This window comes from Ischnura elegans, chromosome X (assembly GCF_921293095.1).
Source record: "Ischnura elegans chromosome X, ioIscEleg1.1, whole genome shotgun sequence".
NCBI classification, from domain to species: domain Eukaryota; kingdom Metazoa; phylum Arthropoda; class Insecta; order Odonata; family Coenagrionidae; genus Ischnura; species Ischnura elegans.
In genome coordinates, this window is record NC_060259.1 from 92,189,771 (window position 1) to 92,214,049 (window position 24,279).

At 39.5% G+C, this 24,279-nt stretch overlaps 1 protein-coding gene across 6 annotated transcripts in view; it reads right to left on the minus strand.

Moving 5' to 3' along the window:
- The window catches only part of LOC124170503 (cadherin-99C), a 122,318-nt gene extending 108,330 nt beyond the window's left edge, over positions 1 to 13,988 (minus strand). For all 6 annotated transcript variants that reach the window (XR_006867481.1, XM_046549265.1, XM_046549266.1 and 3 more), the window contains exon 1: positions 13,692 to 13,988. The gene's annotated coding sequence lies outside the window, so the exon portion shown is untranslated. The remainder of the gene's footprint in view (positions 1 to 13,691) is intronic.
- Positions 13,989 to 24,279: the final 10,291 nt, after the last annotated feature.

Below are 24,279 nucleotides of genomic sequence, written 5' to 3' on the forward strand. Positions count from 1 at the left end.
TGTTCTCCGTTATCCACGGCTTCTTTATCCTTCTACTGTCAACGTAACCAATTGACTTCTCCGCCGCTTTGACTATTCCCGTTTTAATATTATCCCATCTTTCCTCAACAGTCTTAGTACTTTCAATCTCCCGTATACTTATGTCCACTAGTTCCTGATATTCTCTCCTCATACTCCCCTTCAGGGCTTCTACGTTCCATTTCTTCGCCTTCCTAACTTTCATAAGTCTTTTGAATCTTACGTTGCATTTCATGAGCACTAGGTTGTGGTCCGAATCCGCATCCGCTGCAGGGAAGCTGCGCGAGTTTTTCACACCATTCCTAAACCTCGGTCTTACCATAATGTAGTCTATTTGATATCTCCCCACATCCCCTGGACTTTTCCATGTGTACCTTCGCCCTTTATGATGATTGAACCACGTGTTTGTGATGAATAATTTGTTTCTCCTGCAAAATTCTGCTGCGGATAAGGAAACCGAAATGAAACAGGAGAAAGGCTACTTGAATTCTGCAAGGAACACAGGCTAGTGGTTTCCAATAATTATTCAAAAAGCCCAGGCAAAGAGGATATGCGTGAAGATGCCCAGAGACCTTAGAAGATTCAAAATCGAGTACATACTAGTGAAACAAAGATTCAGGAACCGAGTGAAGGACAGGAAAAGTTACCCCGAGGCTGATATCGAGAGTGACCATAACTTAGTTGTAATGAAACGCCCATTAAAATTAAAAAAAAAATGAAGAAGGCCGCGAAAAGAATTTGGCAGGTTGAAAAATTGAAGGAGGCTTAACATGAACTGTCTTTAAGAGACGCATTGGAAAAAGAGAATAGGAGAAGATGTGACTGACAAATCTGTGGAACAAGCAAGCGAGTGGAGAAGCAAGAAAGAAAATATCACCAGAGGAGCCCAACCATCTTAAGGATTGTTGACCAGTGATGAAGATATTAATTGGACATTCGGCATATCCTAATTCTTTGTAACCTCGATTGATATCATCTGTGATTGAAATGATTTTAAACAAAATTTGCGAAAAGTATTAGATTTGAATAGCGCAGTCGTGCACCTGCCTCTTTCATAAGAACAAATACAGAGTAAACAGTCGCGCTATGTAAACAGTCACAGGCAATGGCACTCAACGGACAAAAAAAAGATTGATAACAAAAACTGACAAGGTTAGCTGTCATATCTGACCAGTAGAGCAACGGACTCCCCATCTAATTGTGACAGTCCGCTGCTATATCATCCACAGTTCTATGGTTAAATAACCATGTTCGCACAGATACAGGCACTATAATCTTTTACCCTTGTCCTATAAAATCATCACTACGCGAACGAACATGCACTCGGTGGTGATTTCAACGTCCGGCTGGTTTACGTAGGGGAATTTGGGGCTATTTAAAAATAAACCTTTAAATACTATACAACTCTAATATATCGTGTACTGATTTCCACCAAAACGCATAATCTAAAATCAAAATTAATCCAATTAATCAGATAATACGTATGCTAACTCCTGATTATCAACCTAATGTGCCGTCAGTAATCACATTTGCGAAATATAATGAAGCTATTTCTTCATCATTTATACTTAATCATAGAAAAACATGGGGAAAATCCTAGATGATCAGGAGGAAATTCTGTTAAATTCTCACAGTGGGAAGTTGAATAATGGAATATTCATAACCTTGCTAGTGGGCTAGCTACAACTTACGAATGCATCATATTCAAGGCTATTATGCCACTTGCTCACAGAAATACTGCAAATGGGTTTGTTGCGCCTATTGCATACTTTACAGATTCTCTTCATCATTCCGAACACTCCTCATCACACAATCTTGATCTCCTGCGAAACTGCCTCGCCACGTAACGCGAGAACGGCATTTGTACAATCTATATCCCACACAAGACGCTAAACTAGGAAACTAAGGGTACTAGCTCAACGCAAAAATACTTTCTACATAATACTCAAGTAGTCCGACTAGAGAAGGGCCAACACGACATCATTCACACGCACAACCACGGACCAAATTGGGAGAGTTCAGGACCTCGGTGGCCTTAAGGATAGTGAATATATGTGGGTGAGAAGGCTGAGGTATTGGGGAAATTAAGGCATTTGTGTGTGGAAGGAAAATATCTTTTCATCACCCACATCATGCTCTAGAGACGTGACAAACTTACGAAAGGATTTTCATCAAGTGCAGCAGCCGAGGTCAGCTCGTATACAAGGGCCAGAGCGTCACAACGCGCTTCTACATGTCTCACAAGGAAACGAAGTTCAAGCAATTTTGCTAAGTATTCGTATTGCCCTACTAAAGTATTCCACGGACGGGCACTGAAAAAGTAAACTTTTCGTATTGCTGCATTTCTTGATACTTTTTGAATTTTTAAATGAAAGAACTGATAATTCTGCGCCAAAGCGCAAAGGCCATGGAAAAAATAAAAGCCAAAACTCGGGGGCGGGCCCCCCATTGGTATTGGCAATTGCCACGGAATTCCTCGCGGATTTCACAGCCACCCTCGCCCAGAACAATGAGCGGCAAACCAGAATGCTGTCCGTGGGAGACTCGGCGCAGAGCTAGAGAATTGCAGCCACTCTCACGATGAGAGGTTACGATCGAAAAGGCAGAGTTTCCAATATGTTCGGCGAGTTGCGATGGGAATCTCTACAGGAGCGCAGAACAATGGCGTCTTGATTAATAAAATTAATCGCGTCACTCGCTAGGGCGACTCATTGCAAGTTTTTTTCCATTGCTCTCACCTTGTATGCATTTACTACATGAAATAGCTGACCGCTAGCAAGTTTTTCCTTTGCATGGATGAAGACGTGTGTGTTTTAAATTATGCGTTAGATTTTCGTGTCGTGTGCATGTGGGGATAGCCTTGCATGCTGTTTGCTGGTGATTGGTCACCTCCAGCCAAGCACCCAAGGGGGGCTCGCAGGGTAGCATGCAGATGTAGAGGAAATCATTACCGAGGCGATTGCGTCGCAGCTATGAGAAAATTACAGGAACGCGTATAAGACCAAATTTAATTTCGCAAACGTTAATGTTTAATAGCTCAGCAGAAAAGCACCGCACCAATCTTAAGACTCGGAATTTGACTCACCATTGGTTGTGAATCAATTTCTTTCTTGAACATCGCTTCTAATAAACGCAAAACGATAAATTTTCTCATTTCATCCCCATATTTATATTAAATAAAAAACTTAGTAAATTTTACATGTGATTTTAGTAACAAACAGTTTCGTCGATGTGCGACATCTTCAGGTTCAAATACAGGATAAATGGAGAGTATGACTTAAAATACATTGAGTCAGTACGGGTGCAAGGCTGGCGGAAAAGTAACTGTACATGAAAATATTGGATGCATAAAATTGCCGACCGATTTATGCAAAATCATTAATTCGCAAAATGCTCTCTTTGACCAGATGTTTCCCGATGCACAAACAATACTTGAATCATTAATGGCTGGCAGAAAGATTAATTTTGGCAGCAAAAAATGTCCGTCAACAAATTGAATTTCAAGATACCACAGTTGTTGCCGGAGGACTTGGTATCATACAAATCTATCGATGCAGTTACCGATAGTTAGTAAAGATAGTTAGCGATACCAAACGAAGCTGTAAATTGTCCGGCAGAGTTTTTGAGCTCATTGGATTTGCCAAGCATGCACTGCAACTTTCACAGCGGAAGGTTGGATCTCCAGTTATTTTTCTTCGTAATTTGAACTCCTCACGGCTAAGTAATGACGCGATTATTCATTAAAAAATTTATGAAAAACGTTGTCATTTTGAAAGTTCCAAGGAGAATATGTGTCACTACCACGAATCCCAATTATTCCCACGGGTGTACCAATTGAGTTCAAACGGATTCAATTCCCAAATAGACTGGCATTAGCAATGACAATCAATAAGTCTCAAGGCTAAACGATGACTGTTTCTAACTTAGATTTCAGCAAACCGTGTTTTTCACGCGGACAATTTAAGTTGCATGTTATCGCATGGGTAAACCATCCAGTTTGTTTGTGAGGCTGAAGATGGACTAAAAAATATAGTACTTTCTATTGTACTTGAACTATGATCATGTTTCTTTTTTTGTAGTCATAATTTGTTATAGAGATGAACTTTAAAAAGTATGGATTAAGATAATATAAGTACAATTAATTCAAAAAAATGAATGTTTAGTGCTTGTTATTTTTATAGGCCGTCATCGTTCACAGGGCGCCATTCCTCTTTAGACCATATACCACATCCCCACACTTACAATAAGTTAGTCATTTTATATTTGACTACCAAATATTCACTACACAAAATTTATGCGGCAAAGTAAAGATTCCGGGTAATATATAAATGGGAGGAAAAGAGAAATCACAGCGAAAAAATATTCCGCAAACAGTCACTCTCTCATTACTTCAAAAAGAAAAAAAGGCAAAAGTGACCCACTTTTCCTCGGGGTGGTGACGTCATTGGCAGGTTAAATCGTTCATTTGATCATTTCACGGAGGAAAGGACTCAAAAAAGGAACGGTAAGGGCCATGAGGTGCATGAAGCCCACGGAAAAGACAGAAAAGGAGTGGAGATACGGTGAAACTACAGGTCCACGAAATAACCTGCGAGCCACTTCTCGGGCGTTTGGCAGGGGGGTGACCAATCATAAGCGTGCAGCACGATCGAGGACCGACAAATGTGCACCACTTGGTTATACAATATTACGCATAATAACAAAAAAATACTTGCACTCATTAATAGACAAAACTTGCCAATGGTTAATAATTACTACGGCAAATCCATAAAATATTAGATCATCATCATCATTAGAAAACAATCCTAAGATTGCTTTGACGCAGCTCTCCATTCCTCTCTCCTATCCGCTAACTTTTTCATAGCGACGCATTTCTTCTTTTTTACATCCTTTATAACCTGTCATATGTAACTCATTCGGGGCCATCCCTTACCCTTCTTCCTTTCCACCTGTCCTACGATTGTTTTCATCAGGCCATCATGTCTCAGAATGTGGCCCACTAAGTTGTCCCGTATTCTGCATAAGGTTTTTATAAGACTTCTATATTATGTCATTATCACTTCTTAGCACTTCCTCGTTACTTACACGATCGATCCATTTTATCTTCATCATTCTTCGCTAGCACCACGTTTCGAATGCTACCACTCTTGACTTCTGTGCAGCTGTCAACGTCCAAGCCTCGCTTCCACAGAGAAACATGCTCCATGTATAGCATCTGATGAAATTTTTCCTTGCTATTATGCTTGAATTCCCAGAAGTAAGAATATTCTTCTTTCTGTAGAGAGCCCATCTTCGCCTGCGCTATTCCACTCGCTATTTCTTTCTTGCTTCGTCTATCGTTAGTAATTCGGCTTCAAAGGTAAGAAAACTCTTTCACCTCATCAAGCTCATGCTTTCATAGGTTACTGTTTGTCTTAGCCTCCTCCTTTTTTCCGCATACTAATATATTATTTTTGTTAATTTTCAGCTGATATCTGGCCATTATTCTTTCCATATTTGTCTTCTGAAAGTCTTATTAAAATCCTTCTCTGTCTCGGCTACGAGTGCTATATCGTCAGCAAATCGCAGCGTACTATTTTTTTCTCCGTGTATTTTGACACCCTAAGCTTTCTCTTTGATTTCATTGATGGCTTTCTCTATGTTAACATTAAAAATTATGGGGGAAAGTGCACACCCTTGTCCAACCCCTTTCCTTATTCTTGCTTCTGCACCGTTCCGTCCGCATTTAATCACAACTACTTGGTCTTTATACAAACATTGAACAATTCTACGATCATTGTAGCGCACTCCGATTTCAGAATTTCAGAATTCTAAGCATTGAATTCCAATCCACGTTATCAAATGCCTTCCCTAAATAGACAAATTCTACGAAATTTGGTTTGTTTTTCTCCATTCTCTTCTCTATTAGCAGCTTAAGAACCAAAATTACTTATCTTGGGCCCTTCCTTTTCCTAAATCCGAATTGGTCCTCATCCAGGAATTCTTCCGCTCTTCGTTCTATTCCCCTGTAAATGATTCTCGTCAGAATCTTCGAGGAATGTGTCGACACGCTTGAGGTCCTTAAGTCTTCGCCTTTCCCTCTTCTCTTCTTTCTGGGTATGGGAATGTTATGTTCTTCTCGAAGTCACGAGGTAAATCTCCTGTTGAGTACATATCACAGTTTTATACAGTCAACACCTCTTCTACTGATTTTTTGATTTTTACATGCTTGATTACTTCCCTCAAATCATCGTAGACGTCTTCATCTCCTTCACCCTCGTAGTCCGCCGTAGTCATGTAAATCTGTTCCACTACGGTACCTACCGGCTTCATCTCTAACTTTCCCTTTACTATCATTTCCTTGTACTGTAGTAATCTTTTCACACGCATTCCGGCACTCTTTCTGAGCATTATCCCAACCCCAGCATTACCATTTAGAGATCCTGTGTGTATAGCATGGGGAGAGAATGACATTTTGTAAAAGCGTGAAATACGTACTACAGGAGTAATAATCTTTCTATTTAGGCAATAAAAAAATACGAAACCACCCTATTCATCTGAAAATAGGGTGACTTGAGAATGACGCCTTAGCGTCGAAACGCGTCGTACCTATAAATAATTATCCAGTGAAAAGTTACCAAGGTTGTGTATTTTCATGTCAACATGGATTTTCACAAAGTAAAAGCCGAATCGATTGAATTCATCAAAACTATTAGTTATAGAAAACTAAAAGTTAGCGTAGTAAGTGATTCATGTATGAGTTATAACATGCCAAGAAATGCATGCAGTTACCTAGCATTCATGGGCGTACCCAGCGAGGGGCAGGAGGGGGCAGCTGCCCCCACCCCCCCAAGAAGCAAAAATCGCAAATGTCTTTAAGGAAAATAGTATATTTTCAAGCAAATAATTTTAAAAACTAATAAAGAGCTGTTACAATTTCCTTAAAATGTTGGTTTCATTCACCTTTTCCGTGCTTAAATCTTTCCTTTAACTTGAACAACCATGGCTTGCCCCCCCTGGTATTGATCCTGGGTACGCCCTTGCTAGCATTGACCATTATAGTAAATTTTAAACTATATATAGAGCCTATTTTACCTATTCCACGTCAAGCTATCGAATAGCTTAGCTATGGGAAGTATTATTAACCCTATTTATGCGCGTGAAAAACGACATCTTAAATACACTGGTTCTGTAGCCCATTTCCCAACTTTGAATAATAACTATAATTGAAAAATAACACAGTATACAAATACTAATAATTCCTTGCTTGGCCGATGGATCAGTATATTATAAATGGATTTCCATCCAAGCCCTGGGCTTAATTAGTTCACCACTCCGGTTATAAAAAGTTCTCAAAACTTTGCAAATAAATAAATGTCTCAATCAAGGGTGGAATATTAAAATTATTAACCAGAGGAAATGAATAAGTAATGCCAGAGATACGCGAAATTGGTCATATTAATATATTTTTCGTTTCGAACAGCATGCAACTGTTCGAAAAGCAATGCTTATTCTCAATAGCACAATGCTGTATCATCAGCGAAGGATGTCAACTTCCCATTTATATCTCCATTACACACTTCGTTCACATGCATATGAAATAGCAATGACCCCAAAACTGAGCCCTGTGGAACTCCTCATGAAAGATTAACACCTTGCCCTGCATTCATACGCAAACACTGATATCCACAGCTAAGAACCAATTATATGGAACACCTCTAATACCAGAATATTTCAATCTTCTTCACAATATTTTATGCTATACAGAGTAAAATTCTTTGGTTAAATCAACGATTAGTCCTCCAGCCTTGATTTAGTCATTTCAACCGTCATAAATTTGAGAACAAAATTGCGTAAGAGCATTCACAGTGCATTTACCCATCTCAAATCCGGCCTGACTTCCGCTTAAGAACTTGCCAGCATCCAAAAAACAGAGCAGTCCACTTTTCACGCTTTTTATAGTATTTGGAAAGTACCGGCAGCGAATACATGGAGTTAGTAAACATTCAAATCTAATTTGTCACCTTTTTTTAGGATTAACAATTGCTGTTTTTAATTGTTGAGGTAAAATCCCAGTCTGCAAACTGAGGCTGGCAATGCATTTGAGTACCTTAGTGATTGTGTCACTTACTTCTTTTATTACATAAGCACTTATGGTATCAATTCCCGATGATTTCCTTGGCTTCATGTGAGATATTATTTTATGATTACTTCTTCATTTATTTGAATAAAATTCTCTCTTAAACTATGATCAGAAAACCCATGATCATCACCACATGCGTTGCAATTAGTATCAGATTCCACATTATTTGACTGAATTATTCCTTCAAAATGTTAAGTACATTCGTTCTCTCTTATATCTTGCGTGTTTTCTAATATTTGTACATTATTTAAAGATTTGATCTTTGAGATATTGTCAGCCCTTGGTTTACCCACAGTTATCGAATTCAAAATGCGCCAATGGTCGGCATAATTACCAGCATTACATACTATTAATAGCTTATATTGATTCCTATTGCAACTTTTTATAAATATATCCAGTCGTTTCTTATATGATACGTATCACAGCTCTAATTTCCGATTTTCGGGTCTTTTACGCATATTTTAAACAATAAATTACGCCACGGATCGCCTTAGAGGCTTTCTCCACATAAACGGAATCATTGTCAGTAATCCTTACCCTAAGGTAAATTGAAATTTTTAATTTCACCATGGCTAAGGTTAATTAACGAAATAGGAAATGGAGATACCTAGAGCGACGCTGTTCGACAAGGTATCTAGCTCCCTAACGGACAATAAAACACGACTTTACGACAAACTTTAATTTCAGAGTTGGACATCGATGAGAGAATAGATAGGCGTGGAGACGAGAGCGGCAAGTCGAAACAAAATCGAGGCGGTTGGGGCAACGAAGGCGTTACCATGACAACCTACACACGGAGTATCAAGGTGGTCACGGCGGGCCGGCGTAGCACACATTCGGCGTCTTTTGGTGACGACCTTTTGGAGGAGATGGGATGAGTGAGGCGGGGAGAGATGACTTGAGAGGTTTGCCGGTGTGATGAAGTGAGTGGATGATCAAAATCGTAATGGAAGAAATTGGCTGGAAAAGTGTATGCAGGAAGGGAGTGCATCGCGTGACTAAATGACAAGAGACTTATAGGATCAAGAACTCAGTTCAAACCGTCCTTAAACCCAAGATGAAACACACCCTCATTCCCATTTAAATATTGATGAGCACAACAAACGCTTTAGATAATTCAACTAAGCATTTTACACAGAACTTTGTTATCTCCGACCAAGATTTCATCTGTACACATTTATTTCATAGGCATGAGGCTAAAATGTATAAATATGGATATAAAATGATGGCACGATAGATGAAATTTCAATCTAGGCCGGCTTTAATAAGATTCTTTGAACAGCCCTAAGTTGAAGGCATTCCATCAAAATGGAGTTCCACACAGCTGCGCATTACGCCATTAGGTATCTAAACTTGTGGCTCCTTCCAGAACTCGATTATTAAAATATATGCACCCATTAAGGACATAATAATATTCCTATGACAACTCTATGAGTTGATGAATGTTTGTCAATAATAATACTATTCATCATATGATCTATAATGCACTGATGAAAAAGTACCTTAATTCAGCATTTTGCTTAGTGAATGAAATTCTGGAAAAAAATGACTCCACAACATAGCTATTTCACTAAGTGTATCCAACTAGAGACTGTGAAATCCGTAAAATATCTTAGAGTTCGACTCAATACTGATCTGTGGTGTAATAAACATACTCGGGAAATCACAGGCCAAGACAATCGCAAATTGGGTTTTGTTAGAAGAATATTGGGACCAGTGGCGTAACTATGGGGGAGATGAAGGGGATGTATCCCCCCCCAAAAGCCTCAGAGATATCAAAAAATTATTTGAAAATCTTGTCTGAATTTAATGTATAATAACTGCATCCGCTAAAAGTTAAATTTTAAGGGCCAAAATGATGTAAAATGCATTTCAGGCATGTTATTTTTCAAATTTTTTCCTGAAATACCCATTTCCTGGAGGGGGTAGACCCCACTTACCCCCCTCATCTCCCCCCAAAGCTCCCTCATCCCCCCAAAGCACATTCCTGGTTAAGCCACTGATTAGGACAGTGCGGCAACAAAGTGAGATAAATTATCCACTTCTCCCTCGTTAGACACCCCTTGAATACGCAGTCAGAGTTTGATTTCGCTCGTTGAAGCAAAACATGTGATATGGGACAAAATATAAGATATTTGTAAGGATACCATCTCGCGCCTCTGATTAATTGGATGAACACAGTGAAGGCGATTCCGCCTTTGTCTTTTCCTGCAACGATAAAGCATCCACAGTGCAATGAATTGCTCACGATTCATAGCAACAACTTGACCCGGTTTCACTTTCAGCATAAATGATAAAATATTCTTTTTGTACGGTTAAAATTGTAGAGTATGAAAAGCAACTGGCCATGATTCAAAACCGCGCGAGTTTTGATCGCGCGGGCGATGGCCACCACTGACATTTAGAACGATTCGAATGGTAATCACGGTCAGACCGTGGATTGAAAACTAGACTACATTCATTATTTAAATTCAAGAGGAGTTTAACCGACGAAGTAATCCATATCCTACAAACGTCAACATAGTACGATAGAACAAATCATAAAAATAAAATAGGAGAAATAGATTGTAGAAGAGAGATTTAGAATGCCTTTTCTTCCACGATGGACAAGAGACCATAATGGCAACGTTAGGAATTAGAAATAGGTTAGTTAACTGGCAGTTCAGCTTACTAACTTTGCAGTCAATAATACAAGTTTCTGAATTCTCCTAGTATTTCTAACAGAATTTTTTTTGCATGTTCTAGCCTCATATGCAGATTGCCTTCATAATTGGATAATGATGAATCCCTTAACTTATGTGCCACATTGCTTCATGTTTCATAGTACATGTTTGTGGAAGTAAATTTTAATGCAGCGGTGCACGGAGCGTCGGTGATGATTCACTCCCTGCCAAACACCTCTTTCGGAGGCTTGCAGGGTAATATAGTTGTATTGAGATGAAACATTTCCTTTCAATTGTCAACAAGCAGTTGTCAGGGAATATCACCAATCAAATTCAGTGCTACAAATGGAAATAAAACAAACACAAATATACAAAGCATGACCACTTTGAAAATAAAAAAAACATCCGTTTCTGTAAGACAGCAGATTCACTAATTATGCAAGGGACTGTGAAATTCAATGTAAGGGCACGCAGGCATTTATCGATGTTAACCCGTACCGCCTCACAATCGCGAGAAGGCCAATCGTGGCCTGATAATGGCAAAATGGCGTCATCGTCCGCTGCCACACCCCCGAGCTCAGGAGAATGGATCGAGATGCGGGACACCACTCTCATCGCACCAAACTGAGCCGTGGAATGTCTCGTGCTTTTCCGGTGAGCAGAATGGATGAACATGTCCTGGGACTCACATCTCCATAGGTTCTCCATGTCTTCTACCAACGTTTAGAGGGAACTAATGTAAGAGTACTTGAAGCACTATATTTTTAAGTGTCACATCATGGTAAGCGATTCAAAGAATGCAAAGAATCTAGCTGGAAAGCGAAGGAAATTTATGCTACTAGCGGCTTACAAACTATGCGATTCTTCTACGCAGAGGCAGGTCGTTTACTCGGTTTATAGTTAGTATTATGGAAATGTACAAATTTGGACGCTCAAACAACGACGTCTTCACTCTAAGGAAGGTTCTCAATTTCCATGGACCCCTTGCTATCCGTCCATTTGGATTTGCGTGAGAAGCGCAGAAGCAATTCATGGATCACCTCGCACCTTGCGGATTCCTTTTTTGAAGGTGTCCAAACGCATTCGAACCCGTGACACTTCGCACAGCATCCAATCCCTCAGGAACCCGACCACAACGCGCTTCTACATCAAATGAAGCGCGTTGAAAAGCAAATGAAAGACGACGGTCTTTGAATAACAATCGAAATAGCATACCAACTTCAATAAACCCTCTGCACTCATGATGAGTTTGCTTTCTTTCGAAATAACGGGGCTCAAGAAAATAATAAAAACACGACACTATTTTTCATTGGCCTCTCACTTGCTGGCTGAACCGCCGCCTTTCCACGCGCCAGTCCCCCACTTCCCCCCTCCAAGTGGGAGGGGGCTCCAGCCAGTTCTCGAACACGGTCGCGAGTGAAATCGCTGAAGCGACCCGATGCCCTAGCTCCACGCACTTCGTGGAAGTCCCCTCGGGCATTTACGCCACTGAACGAAGACACAGGAAAAGGAGTCCACTTGACTCTTGGCTAGAATATTGAAGAAACTTGGACTTTTGGGCACAATTTAAAAGAATATCACTAGCATATATTAAGGAATTCACCAAGCAGAAAGAACGAGCGACGACCGTCAGCAGATTCATATGCTGCAAAACACAAATATCATTGGTAGGCTGAGAGCAAAACAATCCAAGTGAAGCGCAGCGATGCAAGACGGTGCAGAGACATGATAATGCTCCCACCAAGACTTCGAAGGGACGGACGAGCTATTTTCAAAGGGAATAATATCTATACCAGCGTTGAACCCATCTCAAGGCAGAGGGTCTTTTGCTGAAAAATACAGCAAAGCCTTCAACATATTATTTACTGGTTTTGAAAACGCGAGCCAGGGCTAAAAATATTATCCAGCTCACGTTAACACCATCCACATATCAAAACTGGCTCCGTGAGAAGTTACATATTACGGGAACTCAAAGTCATACTCAGTATTTCCGCATTAATTTCTCTTTAAAATATAACATAAGACAGAGTGAATAACATCATTTTCAAATTCACTTCAACAGACCTGCCTTCTCATGAAAGAACATTTGTTCAGACACCTGTATACATTCACTTGGGCCGGTTCATATCTGTACAAAAATTTCCTTTCAATTTATTGTGTACTGATTACACCACAATTTCGTAGAACTTTAAAGCTTATAGCCCGTAAGTTCTCCCACTTCCAAGTGATGGCGGCAGCCAAAAGGGTAGAGCGTTTAGCCCCAGACCAACGGCTCTTAAAGGCCCGTGTGAAGCCTTCGGAAATTACCAAAACAGAGCCTTTCTTGGCGATCAAAATTATGTATGGGCCGAGTACTAATACATACAAAGGGCATGTTGACATCAATTTAAATAAAACCCAAACAACTTTCCTAAGAGTATCGGAATAAATGGCGAATGTAGCCCCAAAAACATTCGCAAATACAAATCGTGATATGCATGATAAACACTACCAAATAACGCCAACGCAGATGCACAAAACGAACCTCCAACCATGAATGTAGAACGTCAAACAACAAACAGAAGTCAACGCAGAGGTACCTCAACATTCACTTGGCCAGCAGAGCAACAATAAAAGCCAAGGTGAACGGGGTGAAATGCAATTAAATAGTAGAAAGAAACCAACTCAGAGCACATATTCCGCTAAAAAAGCAACCGAATACCTATAATAATTTGACTTCATCCGAAGGTAACCTTTAGACTAGCACAAGTGACTACAAGGTCCATTGTTTATTGGAGTGAACAATGGCGATAAACGAATATGGAAGGATTCCATCACTGACCTCGGAAAATAAGCCATCAACGGAATGAAAAAAATTTTAAAACACCATAATATATAATTGCACTTACTTATATTTACAGGTAGCACACTCCCAATTTTCTTTTCAGGAAGACGGAACCACCTCCATCTTTCAGCCAAGAAGAGTTGAAGTTTCCGGGAGAATATCCACGACCGATGTTAGTCACTCATGATTTTCGATAAGCAACACAAACAGAAATTTCAAGCGTTGAAATCACTCACACTTATGGACCTTCAGCAACGAAAAACATACGACGTTTCGTGAGAGGCTCCGCTAGGCCCAACGACCTCGGACCAACCAACACCACAGCCGTTCACTCAACTCACACCCAACACACGCCACATGCATCGCCCACGTCCCAAGGTACTGCTTCCCCGTCCATCCAATCTGCCGCCACCTTCTTCCGTGCAGGTGCGACGCTGTTGGCGCCATCTATAGGGGCATTATTGAACTTTCTTGAAGTGGATACGGCGCGGGTGGTAGCAGTGGTCTGCTGAGTTTGGCGTACTTTAAAAATGAGTTCACTTGTCGATGAAATCAGTGGCGTAACTATGGGGAGGGATGAGGGGAACAGATCCCCCCATAGGCGGATCTAGGGGGGCACGGGGGCACGTGCCCCCCCAGACCCTTAAAAAATATGCAAGATTTTCAATACGGTCCCATTATCATTGCGTTCGTTCTGTATTACGAGGTATCCTTGAGACCCCCCCCCCCCCCGAACAAAATCCTGGACACGGCCTTGCTTGTGCCCCCCCAGAAAGAGATCTTGCACCCCCCCCCCCCCGTATAGCCTCAGCGAAATAAAAAATATTGATTAAGTATTGCAAATAAAAAAGAGTTAAAAATATGCGGCTAATTATTTAAAAACTTGTCTTTTTATGTGCTCCCTTGAAATAAATTAGATATAAGAATGTATTGTTATATTTTGAAAATTAAAAAGCTGTGCAAATTTCATAGTATACTAATTTCTTCCACTATTGTGATGATTTCCCGCGGAATAACGAGTGAAACCCAAATTTTAAGAGTCAAAATTATGTAAAATATATTTCCAGGCATGTCATTTTTCAAATAGTTTTCCCCGGACTGCCTGGAGGGGTCGTCCCCCCTCCCCGCTCTTTAGAATTTTCCTATAAAGCTGTGGAAAACACTGTGTTCTTATTTTAATGCACAAAATGCGCCTCATCTAACTACAGCATCGTCAGCAAATAATAATAGTTTACTGTGTACTATTTCACCAATATCGTTGATATAAAGAGGGAATAGGGATACCGTGATACTCCGAGGGACGCCAGAATTGATTTTAACCTCGTTGGAGACCGTCTAATACCACTCTTATCACGCGGTCGCTCTAAAGTTCTCTTGCCCAGGAAATGACATCTTCATCTCGGCTGCAAAATATCAGTTTCATTAACAACTTTCAGTGGGCACTTTATCAAATGCTTTTTTGAAATCAAGAAAAATCGAGTCGACTGGAATGTTGTCTCTCCGGAGACTAAAATATCATGGGCGAAAAGCGCCAACTAGGTTTCCCATGATATACTTTCCTGAATCAATATTGCGTTTTAATTCGATTTTTAAAAAGCCTTTGATACTTCAGATACTAAAATACTACTGAGTAAATTGGATGAAATTGATGGTTGGGGCCAGGGGCGTAGCCAGGAATTAAGGTTAAGGGGGGTTTCATGCGTAACTAATACTGGGGGTATGGCCCGCCCGGGTAAGCGGGAGGTGCGGGAGCCCTACTGCAGAACAATTATAAGATAAATGGTTTTAAATGGTGAAGTTTTACGGCTTTCTGAGAGATACTTTTTTAATCCAAACACTATTCTATAGATAATATAAATCCAATTAAGTAAAGTGGATAAAACTTAAAAAATTTCTCTGAGCTCTGGTGGGGGGGGGGTTTATCCCCCAAAACCTCCCCTCACTGCGCCACTGGTTGGGGCCATATCTTATCATGGTTTAGGATAAAATTCAACCTCTGCCACCTTCCCCAGTTATTTCCAATTCTTTGAATAAACTTGCTTTGAAAAAAATGTGTTAAGGCAGATTGAGTCATTTTTGTTAAAAAATTAGTCGGTAAAAAATTCGGTGTTAATTTTTTATCGAGTAAACTATATCTATTATGTTGATTAAATCGAAACTTGAAGGTTTTACGTGGTGGAAGGACTCCATATAATTAATGAAAAACACTCTGTTACTTCCACAAAATTCACAGAGTTTCTATTTTATTACCGGCTTCGGCTATAACACCATTTTCAAATACATTTTTCAAATACTTTTGAAAATGGTGTAATAGCCGAAACCGGTAATAAAATAGAAACTCTGTTAATTTTGTGGAAGTAACAAAGTGTTTTTCATTATTAATATTATGTTGATGTTATCAATTGATCTTTCAAAAAATAAAAAATAAATACTAGTGACTCAGATTCGAATCCCCCCCATAACTTCAGTGCATCAAATGCGCGTGTAGTAATCCTACTCAGGTACGGGGCCACATACACATTCCTTGTTCACGGTGAGTCCAAATATGAATCTGAAGAGAGGAAATCCTCGCCACGGAGCTAGCAAGAAAACACTCCCAACCTGTGCGTGGAAGTGAGCTTCCTCAGTGCATTCTATTCGCTAGGGCATTTGAGCCTGTAGTTTGATTCCTGTCTCGCTAGCCCGGTCGCCCCCGCGTCCTTCTTCGTCGGCTATTGCTCGCGTACTGGTGAGGGATGCAGGCTACCTCATGTGCCAACCTTCCAAGTTTTTACCGACCCTACCACATCAGTTAAGTGGGGCTCGTGGGTGTCTACATACTTTTGAAAACGATAGTACATAGTTGTTTTAATTATCGTTCGCCTTTCTGCCAAGGTGATGTGCTCTGCAAAATTCGAAATAGCTCCATCATTTTCTCCTAGCGTGTAAAGTATAAGCAGGATCGTAAGTGCTGCTCGCGCTGTGTGACACTTTACACATATGCAAGTAAAATCCATTTTTTCATCCATAACATTCTGTCAAGTATTTCAAACTCACTAATACGAACAACAAGAAGCCGATTGAAATTAAAATATTAATTAAAATAATTACTAATTAAAAAATAAATGATGCTTCAAAATGCGGAAAACAATGCACCTCCGCAGTAATTGGGAACCAATGTGTAACTAATAGTAAGGCTCGTGTGTAGTTTTAAGAGTTGAATTGAGATGTACTTTTACCTAAAATTAGGTAATGTGCACGGTATGATAAAAAAAATGCCTCGGAACAGCAGGATTATTAAAAATATTTATCAAGAAAAAAATTAAAGAAGAATAAAATATATCTGTTTTCAATTATCCAACACTTGCGGTCAAATTTTACCGAAACCCCATTGTATGTCGGCGGGGATACTCATTCACTTCAGGGATAACGAAACGGATGACAATAATTAAGGAAAAGTTAAGTGAGGAATTTTATTTTCGAGAGAAATATTTTTTCTCAAGATTGCTTCATTGTAAATGGATACTTATTCAATATTATCCCCAATATGGTCTCATTTCTTCCATTCAGCGTCCTGAAACTTGGGAGCCAAATCTTTGGTCGTTATCTTATTTATCTTATTGCATCTTAATTTTCCATTTCAGCGATACATGATGACGAACCACCGCAACCCAATTCACAAGAGATCAAAGGCTATCAATTTCATCCAGAAGTAAATCGTTCACTTCTCATGGATGTCAGCACACCATCCACAGAGAAGCCTGTTTTAGAATCTACAGTGATAACAACTCCTGCTATTAAAACGACTACAAAGCCTACAATGCCAGCTTTCCCTACATTGCCTACCTTATCCCCATTGCCTGCATAACCTACATTGCCTACACTCCCTACAGTGCGCTCAAACATTAATCCCCATGTGCTAGTTAACTTTGAAAACAGCATTTCCAACGCTACGAAAACAGCTACAAATGCAACTATAAATGCATTCAACAATGTTTTCAGCTGGAAAAATTGAGCTTAAACTTTCAAAAACACTTAATCGTGTAACTCTGGATACAAAGAGCAGTGAACCAAATATTATTTGTAAATCTTAATTTTTTAATTTTAGCACTATTACAGTTATATGATGCATTGTATTTTTGTCATCAAATTCATTGAAAAATAATAAATCACATATTTGGTCACAGAAGTATATGAAATAATGTTTTCTACTCCCTTTTTTGAGAATGTTTACATTAATATGATGTGTTGATTGAGCAACTTTTATTGTCTGATCCGTAGATTTAATTTATGATTGCTGAGATAACTCTGAAAACGACGAAAGAAAGAATGCATAACATTTTACTGGCCAGTAAGGAGTGAGTGACGGCGAGGATGGAGTAGGTTAATAATCTCTGAATGAAAGTCGCTCAGAGTTCATGGTTTATGCTAAGGATTTACAACTGCCATTCTAATAACATACGCCTAGCAATAAGATAAATTTTCCTTTCAATTATATCACTGTGAGGTAAGCTACGCTGTTGAAGAAATGGTTTTGTCCTTCTGACCCCTTATATTACACTATTTGAATATAAGTTCGCATATGTATTTTTAAAATGCAGAAGTAATGTTGATAATCATACAATCGTACTTTGCGGCGCATTGCATACTAAATTAATTAATGGAAGCTGATGGATTAAAGCCTTCGCGTACCATTGATAATTATAAATGTACAAAAAAGAATAAATTAGTAAGTGATTTTGATCACTTAAAAGGAGATGCAACCTCGTGACAAAGAATTATATAAAGGCTGTGAACACAAATGTTTACTCTTTGAATCCCATCAACACCCAGGGGTCTTCATACAGATTTTTGAATACTGTTTTACAACATACGCTCCATCTGATGGATTCTCAGACAAATATTCATTCAAAATCAACAGAAAATTCAGCAGAACGACTTCTATTGAAGTTCAAAGCAAAGAGCCATTGTCCATAAAAGGGTAATGCTACCATGTCATTAAGGCACCACGGAGAAAACATTCCATATTTTCAATACATTTGATACGGAAACTACTTTCGTACCTGTACTCAAAATGAAGCCCATCCTTAAAATTACAAAATACCGTTCGCAACTGGTTCATCGTCATCTTCTAAAGGCTATCCCTTGTTGCAACAGACACGTCTGTCTTCTCGGCGCTGATTCCCTCTGACAAGCTTGAGATTTAAATCCCTTCTCCAATGCAATGGGCTCAGTCGTTCGCTCAGGCGATGTCGATAATCGCTGGAAGAGCAACTAAAACTACCTCACGAGGCTGAAAGCAGGTGATTCGAGAATAAGTGAGCCTTCGAGATACCACTAGTCCCCTTTCGGAGTCTTCGCCGTTGCAGACAGACCGGTAATGCGAAAAAAAATTCTTTCGGACCCATAGGTCTATTTGGCATAGAGCAGAAATAGCGACTTGTTAGTCATCATCAGCGCCTGGAAAAATCTGGTCTGGCCCTCTTTGCTAAAGTGGTCCGAATAATTGAATTTTGGATTTTTTTCAGTCTCCGAGAATTTGTATTATAACTCCCCGGCAAAAGTTTTCGGCAAAAGTTCTTGTTACATAGCCTAAACAACATATTTGGAAATAATTCATCGAGCCTCTCATAAAAAATGTAAGATATGATTTTTGGCCATTTTTTTTCCATTTCAGCCCAATGTACGTCGCTTCTTCCATACATGATGTTGCTTGGGAAGAGATGAAGAAAGTGGCTGTGTGGGAATGTGGACTCGTGATTAAAGAAAATTAAATGGATAAAGACCGTACACCGCTGATAACAGTGGTATGTGATGGTTAATGGGCAAAAACATCCCACCGCATAAATTATAACTCCTTGTCAGGAGTGGTACGTACTTTTACATGGACGCCAGGGGCCTGATTCTGGTTCTTTCTGGCTAGAGCCAACGCGATTTGTCGAAAAGATTGGCGCACGGTGACTGAATTCATATGCTCAGTTTCATTCGCTATCTATTTCGCCAGAAAAGCTTCCCTTCGACCCTCTGGCGACGAAAAAGTTATTCTCGTTCGGTCTGGTGAGCATATAGCGAATGTGAACATTCGCCAAGAGCAAATTTTGCAAGCCACGACAGTAAAGTCGCCCTAGCGGCTTGGCGAAAGATTTGATGAGAGACCTACTTGTGATTAAATTACAGCGACACACCAGTATTATGTTATATTTTTGATCCTAATCAGTTAAATTGTTGTTCAAATCCTTGGCATACAACCCGTGGTCTGCTTTATTCGTCTAGATGTTCTACGTAATTCAATAGATGGGATTAAAAGTGGGTTTTAATTTTAATGAACCACGAAGCTCTTGTCTGGCAAGTGTATCGTGTTATCGTTCGAAGCGCAGTTATTCTGAGCATATAAATGTGTTGGATTGCCTGAGAAAACTTGTTTTTTCGGTTCTTTTGCTCGTTAACGTTTCATTGGAAACTATATGAAAGAGACTGACCAGAGTTTTGCCATGCAGGAGCATGTCATAAATTATTTTAAACAGTGGTGTAGTGGATAGCATGGTTACCTACCATCCATAAGGTTATACGGTCGCCACAGTGGGCGGAAATCGAAAAAAGCTTGACAAAACTAATATCTCCGTTATTATTCAACGTACATCCACGATTTTTTCGAATTGTAATTATTTTTACCTCCTTAATCCGAGTCTAATGTTATTTTTGCTCTAGAACAATCAGGGGTCTTTCTAAAACAAAATGGCGGAAACAGTAAAAATTCCCCAATTTTACTATCAAAAGCACTGCATGTTAGATGCTTATTATATTCATACAAGTGCTGTCAATGACTTAGAAACTTCGATATATAACCCTAAACAACTTTACCGTGATGAATCGATGCATCACAGAATTTGTATCGATGCGTGGTATTGATATAATATTAGGGATATGGATTTTGTCAATGTATTCCACGGAACTTAATGCAAGTATTTTTCGAGTATTTTCATTAGAAGTTAATACCATATTTCTGCATCTGAAATGAAGGACTAATGAAATGGAAATAATGCATGCCTGAGTAAATACAGTTATAGGTCTTCGTCATCTGAATGAATCTCGTCTCCATCCGACTCTGCGTTCTCGTCAATCAGAAGGAGGTTCCTAGCTCCTTTAGGTGCCTTCACATTTCCTGATTCGAACCGATTGATGAGGATATTATTGGGTCCGAAGATAGAAGAATTCTTCGAAAAATATCTTCGAACGACACCATTCTTGAAATTTTTCTTGAGTGTTGATCCCTGAACCTCCTAATATCCTTGTGCATCGATTCAAGGGCCTCCTCCGACAATTGTTCAATGGGTAGCACTGGTTGCGTTTACAATAGATGCTCCATACATCAGAATCTTATGCACAGTTGGGGGCATATAATACCATTCATAGTGCTCCATATAAAGGGCAGCAGTGGAAGAGCAATACTCGCGGAAACGATCTACGTCAATAGGAAGCCCTCTTGACAAGGCTTTCAGGATAGTGGAAAACCTCTCAATAATCTCCTCATTAATGCCTGGAAAAATATGGCATGAAGCAAGACATATTATAAGCCAATAGGACGTGCGTATGTTTGGGAAAACCCCCTTGTAAATCGCCAGCTAACTCGTTCACTAGCGTGTTCCAGAGAAGCGATATTTTGGAGGGCATTAACCAATGCACGTGCGCTACGGTGGTAAAACAATTAGCGGCGATTTTTCAAGGAAACAACCTAGTCCCAGGCACCAAATTCACGAGCCCCACATTTTGAAGGAACAATATACTAAAGAACTCAAGAGTTGTTACTTAACTACTACTACTACTGGTAGTGAAAGCGGATTACCGCCCCAAGGGATAATTGCTGTCTGTCGGTCGTGTGCACTGACCGCGCCTGCTTCGATTCTTTTCCCTCTCCTCAAGGTCGGAGGGATTTCTGGTTTGAAGGGACCTAAAGTGCGGGAAATTCCCTGTGTATATGCATGTGAGAATAAGTACGAATAAGGGAACAAAGCACTCTGCCGAATTATGGTCACACGTCCTCATCGGGCTAATGGGTGACCGGCGGCAGCGGCGAATTTTCTACTTTCAATGTGCCACAAGATAGTACGAAAGTTTTTTTGGACAAAACATTGCCTTTACTTTTAGATTTCACATATTTCCTAATAATTGGGGTAAAAATAATAGTGGTGGAAACATTATTTGCTTTAAACTGGACCAAAAACCAAATCAGGATATTCCGCGGCCGGGCCGGGCGGCTTCGTTGACTTTTTATGCATATCCCATCTTTAAAAGCAAGGTAGCAAGTTGGAGCAAGATTTTTCTTTTGGATCATTTAGTCAAGATTCAGGTCTTTCTTTCCATATGAATTTTACGATCGAGTCTCGTCGCCCTCATAAAGTTTTTTTCCACTTTATGTCAAAAATAGTCCAAAAACAATGCACTTTTGAATGCTTACTTATTATACGAAAAATTGATAAAAATAAATGAACTATCCGGTATAATTCTTAGAAAAGGTTAGACTCTTTTAGAAAATATGCGTTGAAATATATGGAAAACCATATGAACGGCTCACTAGCGAAAGTAAATACTCGATTTTTGCAGATATTCAGAATTGAATTTTTTAATAATTTTTTCTCGTCTTTAACGGCTTTTAATGATTTAATGGGTGAACCAAATATCTAAATAGTCATAGTTCCTTGATCCTTGGACATTATTCTATCGGACTGTACCATTTTTGTTTACCAAAAAAATAGTGAAAATTTAGGGTTTTGTCAAGCTTTTTTCGATTTCCGCCCACTGTGGGTCGTTTCCTACCATCAAGAAAGAGTTCGAATGCTATGCTTTTCATCTTCAGAGGCAAGTCACTTGAATTTGTCAAAATATTTTCTATATACCTACAGGAAAATCTCTCATCAGTTGTTTAGCTCCTAAAATGACTCACTGAATCTCACTCTTAGCCTTTACATTTATGTCCGGCAGAGCTCTAGGCAATATAGTATGTGTAAGTACGCTGTTATGCCGCCTTTGGTTTTCATAAAAAATCAGCAACTATGTTAATTTGAGAATGTTTGACTGCATTCCTTGCCTATTTTTCCCTAAAATCTTATTCTTGCCTTAAACAAGTTCCTTAGCGTACGATAAGCTGCTTGTCATTTTCTTCCGTAATAAAATCATAAGGAACAGATAACTCTCTTCTTTTTTGCCATCTGGGATAGGTTAATTAGAAAATATTACCCCCAAATTTCACCGGAGTGAATATTTGGACTCAATGTTTACATATAAGAAAAAGTTGAAAAACAAAGAGAGCGGTTTTATGTTCAACTATGGAAAACGACTAACGAATCAGAAATATTGTACAATAATCCTTAATGTAGCACTTTGATAGACTCACGCAATAAGTAAAACATGGCATAATATATTTAAGAAATATGATTTCAACTTACCAACGTGCTTCGCGCTCTTCAATTGCTTCGAAATGCGGAGGCAGTGTGGTGTTCGCTGAAATTATTTTGTGTCCATTGACTTATGGGTAATTCGTCATTGCTTACGTCACAGTAATTCGCCAAGGGAACGAAGTTACCCGAGCGATAGGCGGGGCAAAAAGAACGAGAATAATGTATCCTAATTATGTATCCTAAGTTCGGGGATATTTGGGATTTTTAAGACTCAAAATCGGCGGTTTTGGCTAATTCTTTGATAAAGAAAGAAACTTCGTTCGTTCGTTTCGTAGCTAAATTTTTTATGGTGGTCATCTATATCTACATCTATGCTACCATAGGCGGATCTAGGGGGGTACGTGCCCCCCAAGACCCTTAAAAAATATGCACGATTTTAATAAGGTCCCATTATTATTGCGTTCGTTTTGTATTACGAGGTATCCTTGTGCCCCCCAGACAGAAATCCTGTATCTGCCCCTCCATGCTACCACGCAAGCTGCCTGCCTCAATAGGCGTGTGGCGGGGGAAGTCCGGACACCCGCCGTATTCATAGAAAAAGGAAATATTCTAACGAAATTACGCCTAGTATTTATTAAGTCCTCTGTCGTGCGGGGGAAATAAGGAATTCCCCCACCCATTCGTTCGCCTACATACCTCTCTTATTTTATCGTTTTAGTCGTACCTCTAAATGCTTTGGGGTTCTAATATGATGATTTCCGTGTCGCTCTTAAAGATATCCATTCTCTATTGCTCAAGCAATCTAACCCTAGCGCGCAGCCTCCGAGTCTCTAGCGGCTCCCAACCCAATTCGTTTAACATCTGTGTAACGCTTACTGTACGCCCGTAGCAGTTTTTGACGAATCGCGAATATCTTGATAGATTGGGGTGAATGAGTTTTTCAAGAGGAAGGACTCCACGGAAACCTCTGATGTCTATCTTAAATCTATCTACGACATCAAATGATCCAAAAGGAAGGAAATTGATATCCTGAGATATTCTTCTGCATTTTCAGCGGGCGGATTGCTTCTGTTACCTCGACGTATGCATGTTCTCTTTGTTGATATTTCAAACCCCAGCTCAATTGCCACTTGAAGGGATTTTTCGGCTTGTAAAATATCAGCAATATTTAATGAACTTGAATAGTTAAGAGTTGAACTTAATTGTTATTTTGTTTTAGTCATCTTAAGTGTGTATATGCGGTTAGTTTAACAATACGTTTAAGTTTAAGTTTAATAA